This window comes from Anoplolepis gracilipes, chromosome 9 (genome assembly GCF_047496725.1).
Source record: "Anoplolepis gracilipes chromosome 9, ASM4749672v1, whole genome shotgun sequence".
In the NCBI taxonomy this organism is placed as follows: Eukaryota; Metazoa; Arthropoda; class Insecta; order Hymenoptera; family Formicidae; genus Anoplolepis; species Anoplolepis gracilipes.
Window position 1 is genome coordinate 4,085,981 of NC_132978.1, and position 16,243 is coordinate 4,102,223.

Below are 16,243 nucleotides of genomic sequence, written 5' to 3' on the forward strand. Positions count from 1 at the left end.
GAAAAACAATCATACTTTTATATCGCGTAAGTATATCATCCAATACTTTATATGTTTTATAAAATATAAATTTAATTTTATAACTTCTTATATACATTTGCAATGTAATTTATTTATATATTATATATTTTGGTTGTTATATAAATTATTTTATTTCTTTTGGAAATTTATAAAGCAATAAAAAATTGCTTGTTGTTTTGACTACTCATGAATAATTTTCTGCCATTTTAGATCTCCCGATTTGACACCATTGTATTTTTTTGTGGGGATATTTCTTTAAGCGCAGAAAAGTCTTTGAAATAATATAATACATGAACGATGTAATTTGATCATAATTCTCGCAATATCTATTGTCTTCTTATTTATTTAAAATTTTTCAGTTAATTATAATATGGAAATTTATAATATAGAAATTATTGTTGAAAAAGGAAAATAGATTATCTTAATTATACTTTATCTATTTATTGAAAAAACTATATACTTTAATTACTAACTACTACTTACGTATTGAATGTGTGTATATATACATAATCAAAATCAAAATTATTATATCATGTATCATTTAAGTTTCCTAAGTAATTTTATTATAAAATTGATTGTTTTTTTTAATAATAAAAACTGTTTATATCTTTATAACAAATATTTTGGAAAATATTTTTTATATAAATACAATATATTGCACAATATATATACATTTCATTTGTTATATAAATTATTTTATTTTCTGTTGTGAATATCTGAAGCAATAAAAATTGCTTGTGGTTTTGGTGACTCATGAATAATTTTCTACCAATTTAGATATTCGACAATTAAAATAATCTTCATTTTACATAAAATAACATAATAATTAGTATAATAACAATGGTATATACCGTATATATAGTTGTTACGCATAGTATTATAGCATACGGTATTGGACATTTATCAATTTAGTTTGAATCAGCAATATTGTTAGTATATGTACTATATAATATTATAAACGCGAGAAAAAGTGCATTCAGCATATTAAGCTACAACTACGCTTAAATTTTGAAAAAAAATATTAAATCAAAAAGTGATTGTAAAAAAACAAGAAAAATCTCTTAAAATGATTAATATAAAATACATCGTAAGTTTTATTCAGTCAATATGTACATTTAACTGTTTACACCTTTTGTAATGTGAATAATGTTGAAAAAGACTAATACTTCGATTTCTCTCGAAATTTCAGATTTTACTTTTTTGTATAATGCTGCTTCTATTATCTAAGAACACTCTAGCCCAAGGTACAAGTGAAACTAACGATGGAAATGGCGGTGGACTCAAGGGTAAGTGCAAATGGAAATAAGGCACAGATGAGATTATATCCAAATATATCTTAAAAATATATAAGGAGTGCAGCATACTTGGAATATCAATATTACTTTATAGACCTAGAATCAAATTTATTCTCTTTGACGGAATTTAAAATTCTTTTGATAGAAAGAAATAATTTATTTAAAAAAAAAATAGAAACTTAACAGATTTTTACTCTCTAGAAAATCAGAATCAAGAACTTAAACTAACGTCTAAATAATCAAAATTCAAAAAGTGTTGGCAATTTTTTTTTGGAATATTATATTATAAATTATAATAATATTCTTTATTGACAATAATCACACTTGACTTTGTAGAAGCCAGCACATTTATTGTGTACCCAATGGTTACACATGAAACACGTTATCCATAATTCACTCTTACGTAATTATTAACGTGTCTTTTCAAAAGAAGCACATTGCATCTTGATCATTCGGCTGACAATTAGAAGTAATTGCAATGTGACTAAATACTTACAGCATATGTTATATACATTACATGCACTACATACATTACATTAGCTTTACCTTAGGTATTCTAAATTAGAAACACACATTTTATTTCAAATCCAAATAAAAAAGTACATTAATAAATCACAAAAATAAAAATTAATTATCAAAAGGTAATCTATGCATAAATTAAATAACGCATAAACATAATAAAATTACTTTATATTAAAATAATAATAAGAGATTTAGTACCTACTTATCAAAAAAGGGTTGATTTTTAAATTTTCACAAACTTGCTACAATCATAATAAAATATAAAAGTTAATATTAACACATTTGGTAACATTTTTAGATATTTTGTTATATGAATTTCTATTTAATTTATATATTTATTGATAAATAATACTTATAGACACATTAATTTTTTATGATACTCCAAATTATCAAATATTCCAAGTTTTCTGCACTTCTTATACATATACAAGAATTTTGTAAGAGTTTGCATCTTAAATCTCTTTTTTTTAGGTTTGCTTGGTAGTATACCATTTTTTTAATCTGTGCAAGGTAATTTATATATTTCTTGGTTTAGGCTAGGAGGTAGATCTTAAAGTTGCACCCCAAGCATAATTTATAAACTTCATTTGTAACGACAATTGAGATGAAATTGGAAATGTGTAATTAAATTTATGACAAAATGCATTGAGGAATAATGTTTTTTTTTATTAGAATTGGAATTGAATCTTGGTTACATTCTTGCTGCGATTCAAATTTGGATTTTATTTTGGAACAAACGTTTTTATAAATTTCAATTAGTAGTCATAGTTATAAATCTTATAATGCACTTATAATTGCAATTCTATATCAAATTCGGTTAAAAAAACTTTCAATTTATATAAGTTGTAGTTAATTGACAGTCAATGCAAATTTAATATAAAATAATAATATTAAAATAAAATAAATAATTTTGCAATAGAAAAGTATTAAAATAAGAGCAGTTTATAATAATTATAAATTTTTCTTATGCCAATACTTTTGCATTATAATATTTGTAAGCTGGCGATGTCATTTAAATGCAGCATGAAATGAAAGATTTTTTAGCTAGATCCGAGATAGGCTTCAATTATGAGTATTATAAATTTATAATTATAATTATTAATTAAAATTTATAAAAATGTTTGCTTTTTTTAAGTTAATATCCAAATTTGAATCCCAGTTAGAATGTAACAAAAAACACAATTTCGGAATCTAATGGAAAAGAATCCTCACTTTTCAATGCATTTTATCATAAGTTGATTACATGATTACTTGATTTATGAAAATATTTGATCCTATATAATTATCTGATCTTATTAATTTTACTCGGTTGTGGTCTATCAATACAATATTGCTTTATTTTAGGATTGCGATTAATTTTAAAAACAAAAAAATGAGTTTATTTTATGCAACATTATTTTAGATTTTATTGTATTTCATATAAAAAACGTGTTAATTTGTAAATTTTCATAAACTTGCTCGCTACAATCATAATAAAATGTAAAAATTAATATTAACACACTTGGCGATATTTTTAGATATTTTATTATATGAATTTCTATCTAATTTATATATTTGCTGATAAATGATACTATAGATATATCAATTTTTTATGATATTCCAAATTATCAAATATTCCAAGTTTTCTGCACTTCTTATACATATAGAAGAATTTTGTAACAATTTGCATCTTAAATCGCTTTATTTTAAAATTACTAGGTTTGCTTGGTGGTTAGATCTTGATTCCGATACTTAAGAAGCTTGCAACAATAGCAGGGTTGTAACAACAATCAAGATAAAATTGGAAATATGTAATTAAATTTATGACAAAATGCATTGTAGAAGTAAAATTTCTTCTTTATTAAAATTGGAATTGAATTTTGATTACATTCTTTCTGCAATTCAAATTGGGATTTTATTTTGGAACAAACATTTTTATAAATTTTAATTAATAGTTTTAGTTATAAACTTTATAATGCACTTATAATTGCAATCCTATTTCAAATCTGGCTAAAAAAACTTTCAGTTTATGTATGTCGTAATTAATCATTAATTGACAGCCAACGTAAGTTTAATATAAAATAATAATATTAAAATATAATAAATAATATTAAAACAGAAAAGTATTAAAATAAAAGCAGTTTATAATAATGATAAACTTTTCTTATTTTAATACTTTTCTGTTATAGTAATTGTAAGCTGGCGTTGTCATTTAAATACAAATAAAACGAAAGATTTCTTTAGCGAAATCCGAGATAGATTTCAATTATAAAAGCATTATAAATTTATAATTATATTTATTAATTAAAATTTATAAAAATGTTTTCTTGAAGATAAAATTCAAATTTGAATCCCAGCTAGAACGTAACAAAAAAAAATAATTTCGGATTCTAATGGAAAAGAATCTTTACTTTTCAATGCATTTTATTATAAGTTCAATATGTTACTTGATTTATGAAAATGTTTGATCTTATATAATTATCCAATATAATTATCTGATCTTATTATTAACTTTACTTGGTGGTGGTTTATCTATGCAATAATGCTTTAGATTTTGGGATTGCAATGAATTGTAAAAACAAAAAAAAAATAAAGGTTTTAATCAATGCAATATTGTTTTAAATTTGATTGTATTTTATATGTAATCATTTACTACAATTTTATTACATTAATTATAATAATAAAGCTAAAGCTCTATGAAAACATATACTTATTTTTCTAATTTTAAGTGTAGATTATAAGATTTAATATCATGTTATAGCAATTTTTGCAATTATTTATTTTGTTAACTTATTCTTACACAAAATTGATCACACATATCAAAAATATATTTTCAATTATCATCTTTTTTAATTTGCTGATTTTAATTTACTGATGTAAGAAATATAAGTAATAAAATTATAGTTCTTCAAAATGTATTGCGCGGAAATTTTATATGTAATATAAAAAAAGTCATAAAATTTGATGTAAAATTGTAACTGTAACATTATCTAATAATATATTTACACAAATTTGAACAGTGATATCTGATTTTTTCAAAAATAAAAAATTCCGTTCTTTAAATATGTAAATAAGATATTTCGTAAACTATAAAATTCTAGATATTTTATACAATAAATTGTCATCAACAGTATAGTTATCGCTGGGACAGTAGATTTTCGTTCCGGAGGTTGTTATAGCTTTCTATGGCGCCTAATAACTAGATACAAAAAATGCCAAACTTGTTGCGCACTAATTATGTGAACATAAGAAAACTATATAAAACTACAAAACAAAAGTTAGAATTTTTATCAATAAATAAAAACTTGAATCTCTTTATTCAAAACACTAATACATTTGCTTTACTATAACACTTATCCAACTTGATTATGATTAAATTTTCTAGTCAAACTTTAAACGCAAATATTAACAGAATGAATGTTTTCTGATAAGAGATATATAACAGAATAATAAATGTTTTCTGATAAGGGATATATTTTGTTCACGATAGTTTACGCTAACGCTACATAAGCAAACAATTCTTATCTCAACAATTAGATAGGCAAATTTAAATATAATTGAGAAGTAAATTATTCAAAATAATTAAACTTAATAAAGTAATTACTAAAAATAATTCAAAATTTAATATTATAACTGTGAAATATGTAAAATACACGTATATATGTATTTTATATCAAATAACTCATAAACATAAAAAAAGATTTTATTTCTGCGTTTACATTAATGAACTTTATTGTGATAGAGATAAAACTGTAAAAATTAAAAATTCGTTTTATGAAAACTAATGAGACAACAAATATACATTTTTATAGTTCATATTGTCCATTTCTTACAATTAGTTAATATTAATTTAAGTCTGGTAAAGTATTTAAAGCTATTTTACATGACAAATTTTCAAATAAGAAATATAGACTTTAATATTATTTTACTTCTTTACGCATTTGCAATCTAAGTTTCGTCTAGATATTTTAATTTTCAATTATTTAAAATATAAAAATAATTATAATTAATTATATGTCCAAAATATCAGAACGGTTCGGACATGTGATCCGTGATCTTGACGTAAGGCTGTCTTACACGGAAACGAATAAGTTGCGTTTGTTCATCCGTGTTTATAAGGACGTTTTACCGAAAGATCATCATAATAATGTGGTTTATAAAATCTCGTGTAATGATTGTGACGCCACATACGTGGGTCAAACAAGTAGATTTTGGAAAACGCGAATTAAAGAACAAAAAAACCATATTAATAGAAATACCATGCAAAAATCTGTTATTACGGATCACAGACTGAATAACCATGAATTTGATCGGGATAACGTTGAAATCTTGGATGAGGAGCCCTATCTGAAAAAGAAACTTATATCAGAGGTGCTGTTTATCAGACGTCAAAGGAATGGTTTGAATCGACAAGAAAATACGGAGTTTTTGAACCAGGCATACATATCTATTGTAGAACAGATGCTTCAACTTTAGAATCTACACTTTGACTCATTTTGTTATTTCCCCCTCTTTGAAGGTTGAGTTATTATTGACGACTGATGAACAGCTCTCGGATCATTGTATGTTTACTTGTGCTGATCCAACAATGGATCGAAACGTAATTTATGAAAATAAAGTTTGATTGTTTTACTACAAAACGTTGTTTTATTTGCGCTTCTTCATCTGACGCTTGGTTCTACACGTTTTTGATGTTTTTCCAATGCATTATTATTTTAGATTTTATTGTATTTCATATAGAACAATTTATTACATTTTATTAAGAAGATTATGCGCAAAATATTATATTTTTATATTATGCTATATTGGGAAATTTGGTACGTTTTGTTGCATTTCTAAATTTTTTTTATGTGTGCACATGAATAAAATAATTTTTAAGCGCGTTTAATGTTTTATCATACAATCATGCTCATTTTTTAAAAGATAACATCAACTAAAACAGAAAAAAATTTAAAAGATAAAGAATCTAGTAAGTTTTATTCAATTATCGTTTTTAATTACATATATTTTGTAATGCAAACGATGCAAAACATATTTTTAAGACAATTATTACGATTTTATTCTTAATACTTTCAGAACTTATTTTTTTGTATAATGGTGTTGCTTTGCAAAAATTGTAACTGATTTCATGGCAAAATTAGATACAAATGTAGAAACGAGAATAAGGATTAAAGTACAGAGTTATGTAAATCCATGTAATAGATCACGCATAAACGTGGACGCTGATACATGAATTTCTATTTAAATGTAGAAAAGTTCTATAAACGGAGGACGATTTTACATTGTCACTTATTATTTTCACTGTACATGATGCAATATCATTGTTGAATGACTTAATCTCAAATTTTTACTTTTAATTTAATCTATTACACAAAGTACACCCAATGACAGAATGGTAATTTACAAATATACTAGGTGTTTATTCCGGATGACATGTAGATGACATTGAAGCAAACAAGAAAAAGAGGTAGGAAAAGACTATTATAAAAGACAAAGACAATCCAAAAGATCCTTCAGTCAATCCTTTTTAACTTTAGAAGCTTTACAGTACACAAAATAACAGCACCAGCATGAAATCTCTCATCAGTAGATCATATTTTATATTTTCCTTTTCTAGGTAATAATAATTTTTATTATGGTAGCGATAACAACCGCCTATCTTGATCGAGAGCGACATAATGTTTTGGAAGTACTTGTAGTTCCGCAGTAACTATAGTGATAAGACCGAAAGCTGGTAATCCTACGTAGATGCAATCGTCAGAAGTACATCCGCGATTGTAGCCAGTCCAGTTCCGGATAAGCAGATGAATTGTACAAATTAATACAATCAATAACAATGTATCATTAATAAAACTGTATGAAAATATATACATATATAATATTTTTAATTGTTAGTATAGATTATAAGATTTAATATTATATTATAATAATTTTTGCAATTATTAATCGTGTCAATTTATTCTTACATAAAATTGATCACACATGTCAAGAATATATTTTCAATTATCATGTATTTTAATTTGCTATTTACTAATGTAAGGAGTATAACTAATGAAATTATAGTTTTCCAAAATGTATTATGCTGAAATTTTATATGTATTTTGTATGTAATAACACAGTAAATGTAACAAAATTTGATATAAAATTGTAACTGTAACATATAATTATATAATAACATATTTCACACAAATTTGATTTGACTTTTTTCAAAAACAAAAAATTCTAGTTCTATTTAAATATTATGTAAATAAGACATTTAGTAAACTATAAAATTCTAGACAACATTTTATGTAATAAATTTTATCATAAATTTTCATCAACAACAGTCGTCACTGAGCCAGTTGTCATCCCAGGAGTTCACGTTTAGAGGGCTGTTGTGGTTTCCCATAACGTTTGCTAACTACAAATGCCAATCTTGTCGTGTTGTCAGCTAATTATATAATCATAAAAGAAAACTACGGAACATGAACAAAGTTGGAATTTTTATCAATGAATAAGAAACTGAAATCTCTTTAGTTAAAACACTAATACATTTGTTTTGCTATAACATTTATCTCACTTGATTGTGATTAAATTTTTTAATTGTAAGTGAAACTCTAAACACAAATATTAACAGAATAAATAAATGTTTTCTGATAAGAGATATATTTTGTTCACGACAGTTTGCGTTGACAACTACATAAGCAAATATTTATGTTAACTACATAGGGAATTTTTTATGTTAACAATTAAATAGGTAAATTTAAATATAATTAAAAATAACTAAAATTAATAAAATAATAACTAAAAATAATTAAAAATTTAACATAATGACTGTAAAATATATAAAACACACACATGCGTATGTGTATTTTATATCAATTAACTCATACATAAAACATAAAAAAAGATTCAATTTCGTTGTTTACATTAATTAATTTTACTGTGAGGGAGATAAAACTATAAAAATTTTAAATTAGTTATATAAAAACTAACAAGACACGTACATGTTTTTGTAGTTCATATTATTATATCTTTTATAGTGAATAAAGCAGGAAAATTTTTGTTTTTCTTTGTAAGGTCAGCATACAGATTTTGCATAATAAAGATCTTATTATTATTAGTTGACTTCTTCATGAAAAAATATTTCGCCAATTTCTCGATCATTTTTCCAATTTCGTCAAATAGTGCTTTTTCTGCAATCTTCATTAATTCTAAAAATTCTGCAAGTATCTGCACAATAATAAAGAAAAGTATATAAATAAATAATACTCAGTTATAAAAATTTGATAAATATCTTTAAGAATTATTAAAGAATTAAATATTTTAAAGTATTATGTCATATATTAAAATTTTTTTATTACACTTATCGTTAGATGAGGAGAGCGAGAGTTAACATTAGAAATAGCTGCAGAGCGATTACAATTGCACGCCGTACAATTTCTCATAAATATTCGAGAAATATGTAAAACATCTCACAAAACTGTGGAACATATAATTGATGAAGTAATGCATTTGTTGGGCGTATATAGCGATTATAGTAGTCAGTTATAATTATTATCTTAGATTGATCTATTTCTTTTACACATTTTTATATAAAACTAACTCAATTTATATTATGTTTTAGCAAGAGATTCAAAACATAACGGATTCCAATACAAAATTAATGAATTTTCAAGATATTAAGAAAATATTCATTGAAAAGCATCCATCATCGTCAATATTTTCATCTGTCCAATCGAAGAAAGCTCTAGATAAAATATTAATACAAAAATTTAATATGGTATCATCAAAAAAACATATACTTGATACGAAACTTGTTTGGAAAAAAAAGAAGAGTTTCATTGGAAAAGTAGCAAAGATTTGTGAAACTACTTGTGACGCTTACATCGTGCCTTTTTTTAAAGAATTTAAAAAATCTTTTGGAAAATAATGAAGTGAGATCAAATATTGAGAATCCAAAACCACATGAACTGGGAGTCCATCGGACAGTATTGGATGGAAGCTACTATCGAAAAAATGATTTTTTTTGCAATCATAATAATGCGTTAGCTGTAATTTTTTATTACGATAATCTCGGTATTGCCAATCCTTTGGGTGCAGCCTCAAAGAATAAAAAATTATCAGTATTTTACTGAACATTAGGAAACATATATCCTAAATTTAGATCATCAAAGAATATTATTCAATTATATGCAATTTTAAAAACAGAATATTTGAAAAAACCAGGAGCTTTAGAAAAAGTTTTGAAACCATTTATGATGGATATAGTAAAATTAAAAAAATGAAGGTATTACTATAAACGTTGCAACAAAAACAAAAAATTTTAAGGGCTTATTATTATTTTGCGCAAGAGATATTCCTGCTGCATTATTAGGTGGCTTTAAAGAATCGGTTTCAGCTTATCGGTTTTGTCGGTCCTGTTTGACAACAGCTGAAGAGTATAAAAGTAATTTTCGTGAGGATAATTTTACGATTCGTAATAAAACGATTCATAATAATCATATCGAAATTGTAGCTGATTCTACATTAACAAAAGTAGCGACAAAATTTTGGCAAAAAACATATGGAGTGATGAATAAGAGTCTACTGTTGCAAAGTTTTAATGTAGATGTAACACTATGTCTACCTCAAGATTGTATGTATTATATTCTCATCGAAGGCCCTCTAGAAATTGCCATTTGTAGCTTATTAAAATATTGCATTTTTTAACTGCAATTGTTTACACTTAAACAATTTAACAAACGTATTACTCATTTTGATTATGGTCATTTTAAAAAAGATAAACTTGCTCTAATTCTTCGTGTTCATCTTGTTGATGGTAACTTACGACAAAGTGCAGCACAAATATTTACTCTAGCACATATGTTGCTTTTGTTAATTGCAGATTGGATACAATGTAAACATCTTATTGAGCATATAGATTGTTATATTATGCTATTACAAATCATGAATGTTTGTCTTGCTTATGAGATACACGAAGAATCAATTGAGTTATTGAGCCGAATAATTGAAATATACATTACACATTTATTAATTTATATCCAGATTTCATTACCAAAGTTTCACTTTTTATTTCATGTTCCGAGATACATAAAATTGTTTGGACCATCAAGACAACAATGATGCTTTAAATTTGAAGCATGTCATGCATATTTTAAATCACTTGTGCCGATTGTGCGTAATTTAAAAAATATGGCTTTTACAATGTCATACAGACATCAATCACGTCTATGTTTCAGATTAAATTCATATTCTGGTATCAATTTAAAAAAAATTCTCTATGAAGGAGATCACATAGCACATGGAGTATCTGTCCTTCTGTGTAATTTACCTTATGCAAATATATTTCATGGAATTATTAATGAATCTGAATCTTAACCTGCCAAATAATGCGATCATCAAAAGTAACAATTTATAGCAGCACATATCAAGCTAAAAGTATAATTTTACTTGAATGTTATGAAGATGATTTATTAGTGTTTGGAGAAGTGGATGAAATATTTATTTTTAACAAAGAAATCCTATTAGTTATTTCAACATTACAAACTGAATATTTTGCTTTTATAATAAATTCATATTAAGTCACACAAATTCATAATGTACAAAATTTCGTGAAAAATGTCAAAGATTTAATATTTCCTTATCCTACTTTCATTTTTTCTAACAAAAAATAAAAAATATATACCGTTCATTAATCATGAACGTATTGAATTTTATGGATAAATTTTTTTTCAAATGTATAAATTATAATAAATAATGTAATAAAAATAAACTTAAAATAATAAATTTATATAATAAATGTATATCATACATAATAAACTTTGCATTATAATAAGTTTATGTTATTTGTGTATTTATTATGGAGGATATTATAAATTAAATATAAGTTTAAGTAAAAAATCTGTAGTCTTTGTCACATTTTTTACCATAAAATACTAAGAATAATTTTCTCTCTAATCTAATACACATTTTTCTCATAATTACACGTATGAATCTCACGTGTAATAAGATCTAAATGTGTAAAGTTATTTTTTACGTATACTTTTTACACATTTGAAGTACACGTTTATACATTTTATAGTATATATCATATTATACACAGCATGACATGTTAAACTACACCTTCAATTGTGTAAATTTATTTTTTTATACAGTATAATATGTTTATTTTACACGAAAAACTAAGTCACACACGTAAATGTGTAATTTTACACATATAAGTGTGTAACTATGTACTTATTACACACTTGGATTTGTAGTGAAGTTAAATAAAATATCTGAACAGCATATTGGTAGAAATACTACTAACAAATGAGTTAAAATAGATCATTTTGATTATGGTTATAATTTAATGCTAAGTGAGATGAGGTAGAAATATTAAATAGCAAATTATTTTATAATGAAAGATTAATTTCCGAAACAAAATATTTGTCAAGAAAATTGTCTAAATTTGCAGACGCACACAGAAAGTTTATCAGGTATTTATGTGAGGTAATAGATATGCTTCATAAATTTTGAAGGACATATCGTACATTAAATATAGGTTTATCTACCTGTCATTTTCACAATCTATCCTTGATTATGTAAGCGAGCGGTACATTATACTTTTTCTTTCCTTGTTATTAACATCGTTATTACTAACATCTTTATTATACGATATAGTATATAAGCTTATTTACACGTAAGCTTATTATTATACATCTTTACTTTGCGTTTAATTTAATTTTAATTTTACTGTTATTGTTGTACTTTTTACTGATATTTGACTTATAATATCCTTTTTTTATCTTCTTTACTGTATTTTATTTTTATTTTTATATATTTACTTATGTTGACAAAAATTACAGGATTTTAATTGAGTTATGTGCGTAACAGATCTTCTGGCCAAAAAAAACTAGTGAAGAGCGTTTACATTTGCATAGATTTTTACATATTAGGATGAGTATCAACGTGTTCATATTTACCTATAAGTGTTAGAACGTATCAACTAATAGGTTTTCATTTTATTTTAATAGTAATTCTATATATTAATATATTTTAGTTGATAATGCTACTTATACTATATGCTTGCGCTGATAAAGGTCCAAAAAATTGGACTAAAACGTTCATTTTTAACAATATTTAATATAATTTGTATACTATTACCAATGATGAAAATTCTTGATTGTTTTATATCTAAATAATTTTATTAAATGTGCTCTTATATGCCTATATTATTTCATTATTAAAATGAAAATTCAGATTCTCTCCACTTATATAAATGCCACACATATATTTCTATTTCTTCCTAGAAATATTTTGCATGAATACTTTAAGTTAAAAGAATAAAGCCGTAAAACGTAATCATAACATAAAAAAATTATAACAGAAATAATAAGATATTAAAAAGGTTTTATAATATATATAATTATACCTTTGAAATTTAATATCATTCCAAAACATTAAAAAAATAATAAATAATATCACAGACTTCGCAATATTTCAATATATATTTATATATGTATAATTTAATTCTTTACTTTGTTTATGCTAATAAGGTTTATTATACCAATTTGGAATTGATGTCAGGATGCGTAGAAAACTAGGAATAAATTAAAATCCAAGTTTTTGGAAATACTCGTATGTACTCGCAAGCATTGAAAGAAGAAGAATGAGATGTCCTCTTGTTTATAACAAAACATAAATGTAATTACATAAGGACTCTAGGTATAGATTTAACTGCTATTACATTATAATATTTATCTTGAAAAAAATACGCAAAAATATGTTAAATTTATTTATCGTATAAGTATAATTTCATTTTTTTAAATATTATATAAGCATAGGATAAAAATTTGTGTTCTTTAAACATTATGAGTCGTATAATTTTTCAGTAATTTAGATATTCAACAATTTAGATATCTTATATTTTACTTAGAACAATATAGAAAAAACTAATGACAGAATAATGACGTACATTAAATATAATAACGTAAGAAGTTTGATAACGATGGAATATCTATTATATATTATTTAATAGTAATTAGTATATATAATTACTATTAGTAATTATGTAAATAATTATTATTATTAAAATAATATACAGGGTGTTTCAGACCACTGATGCCTGTCATTTTTCGCAAAAATGGAACGTCACAAAAAGTTACGGGAAAAGTTTTCATTACTAAAAGGCACCCAAAGCATTCATTGATGATGGTTCCATTTTTCGAGACCAACCGGAAGTAGGTAACTGAAATCAACTTTAATAATTTGAAATAGGTACATGGGTTAAGTGGAATATCATTAGAGCTTTAAAAAAGAAATAATTTACTAAAACTTAATTTAATTATCTCTTATAAGTTTTGAGAAAAATGAATGTATGAATGCCTGCAATAATGTATAAGTGCGTTTATCTCGAAATCTGTAAAAGAGAATTGAATTAAGTTTTAGTAAAAATTGTTTCAAAGTTCCAATGATACCTTACTCGATCCCTGTACCTATTTGAAATTTTTAAACTGATTCCAGTTACACCTACTTCCAGTTTGGTCTAAGAAATGGAACAATTACCTTTAGGTGCTCATTTATAATGAAAGTTTTTTCTTAACTTTCTGTGACATTATTTTGGAGCACTTGTAAATTATTGTAGACATCTACACATTTAAATGTTTTTTTGAAACCTGTAAGATATAATTGTTTTCATAAATTAAGTTTTAATAAAAGTTGTTTTTTTTCAAAGTTCTGTCCAATAATATCTCACTCGACTCATGTTCTCATTTGAAATTTTATAATTGGCTTCAGTTATATCTACTTCTGGTTTGTTTCGAAAAATGAAATCAATAAATACTTTGAGTGCCCTTTAGTAAGGAAAATTTTTCCCGTAACTTTCTGTGACGTTCCATTTTTGAGAAAAACGGCTAATATGGATCGTCTAAAACAGTCTAAATTTATATATACAAATTGTTAAGAAATTAGACCGACAAAGAAAAAATAAGAAACTCACAAAACTTCTATGTTACCATGTAATAAACAAAATGCCGTAGAGAAATATAATAATAATAAAAAATATTAATAAGAAATGTTTATTTTAACATCATTTATTTCTTCTCAAAGTTATCAGTCTAATTTTTAACACTGTGTTATGTAATGTTAGTACAATGCGAAAAATATGGATCTATCTAAATTGATGAAATATATATCAGTCATTATGTTAAAGTGACTTGTTGCACAAGATAGTATTGTATAATATTTAGTAAATGTTTTTTCGTAATATTTCTGAGTAAGTAGTTTTTTAATGTCTCTATTATACAAATAATTAAGAATAATTATTATGAATTATTCCTAAACAAAGGGAAAAAAAGTCTTCAATATATTAAGTAATAATATATAAATTCAAAAAAACATTAATGCACAACTTCATTTAATTGTTAAAATAATATTGGTTAAATTTAAAAAAAATTCTCATTATTCGTATGTGCTAATGTAAAATTATTGCAAATTTTATTAAATTATTATCGCTCAACAATTAAAAATTTGTATGAATTTTAGGAACAAGTTTGACAACTTAAATTAATAACAACGATTTTTTTCAAACTTTTAAGATTATATTTTTTTCTTTTAATGCTGATGTTTCTCTCGAAATTAATGCTATAAAACTTATGATGCCGCACAGTACAGTGGGCTGAAAACTCGCCATTTTGTGCTAAAATTATAAATCTAAAAAATTAATTTTTGCATGGATATTGAAATGTTTATAAAGAGAGAAGACTGATTTTAAATATGATCTTAACATTCAGAATGGCAGTTCATATTGCAGATACAACTATTTCATTGAAATTTTGTAAAAATACATACGGAAATTTTTTATATCGGCTATAAATATATCTATTAAGGCATATTTTTTTATTTTATATATTATACATACATTATATGTAAAAGTACATATGCATATAAACGCATATGTGTCTGCATTCTTGTTTTTAAACGTTTTTTAACGTAGTTAAAATATAGTATTTATGGTAAGTATTTGTTTCGTATTTATTTTATATTATTTTATTTTATATTAGTATTTATTATGTTATATTAGTCGACTCATTGTTATTAAAACTTTGACTTATAATATACTGTATTTGCTCCATTTATATTATATACCATGGACATTTATTTTCGAAAGTCAGAGGTCAAGGATGACAATCAGTGAGATTAGAAAAAACCGAGCAAGATGGACGGAGCGAACATTCTAGCTCCAGCCTTCATAGCGACAAGTTGTCAATATCGGAACATGCATAATAAAATTTGTCATTCAATATTATAAAATTTCGTTGCATTCAGCTTATTTCTATCCGGAATTCATCATCCATTGTAAAAAACAGAAGTCCTTTACTTCGTTTGCGTCGCTTGAGGAGCTACCCAAGACTACACGCAAAATTTCAAATAGTATTTATAATTAATTTTGAATTTATTATTAA

The 16,243-nt window shown here is 24.4% G+C and overlaps 1 long non-coding RNA gene and 1 pseudogene across 1 annotated transcript; both read left to right on the top strand.

Annotated features, from left to right (window-relative positions):
- Positions 1-897: 897 nt before the first annotated feature.
- Positions 898-4,428, top strand: LOC140669555 (uncharacterized). The gene is made up of 4 exons (XR_012047358.1): positions 898-1,108; positions 1,211-1,307; positions 2,310-2,348; positions 3,537-4,428. It is a non-coding gene; the product is annotated as an uncharacterized lncRNA (long non-coding RNA).
- Positions 4,429-6,077: 1,649 nt separating this feature from the next.
- LOC140669612 (uncharacterized) lies at positions 6,078-11,522 on the top strand (annotated as a pseudogene).
- The last annotated feature ends 4,721 nt before the right edge of the window (positions 11,523-16,243 follow it).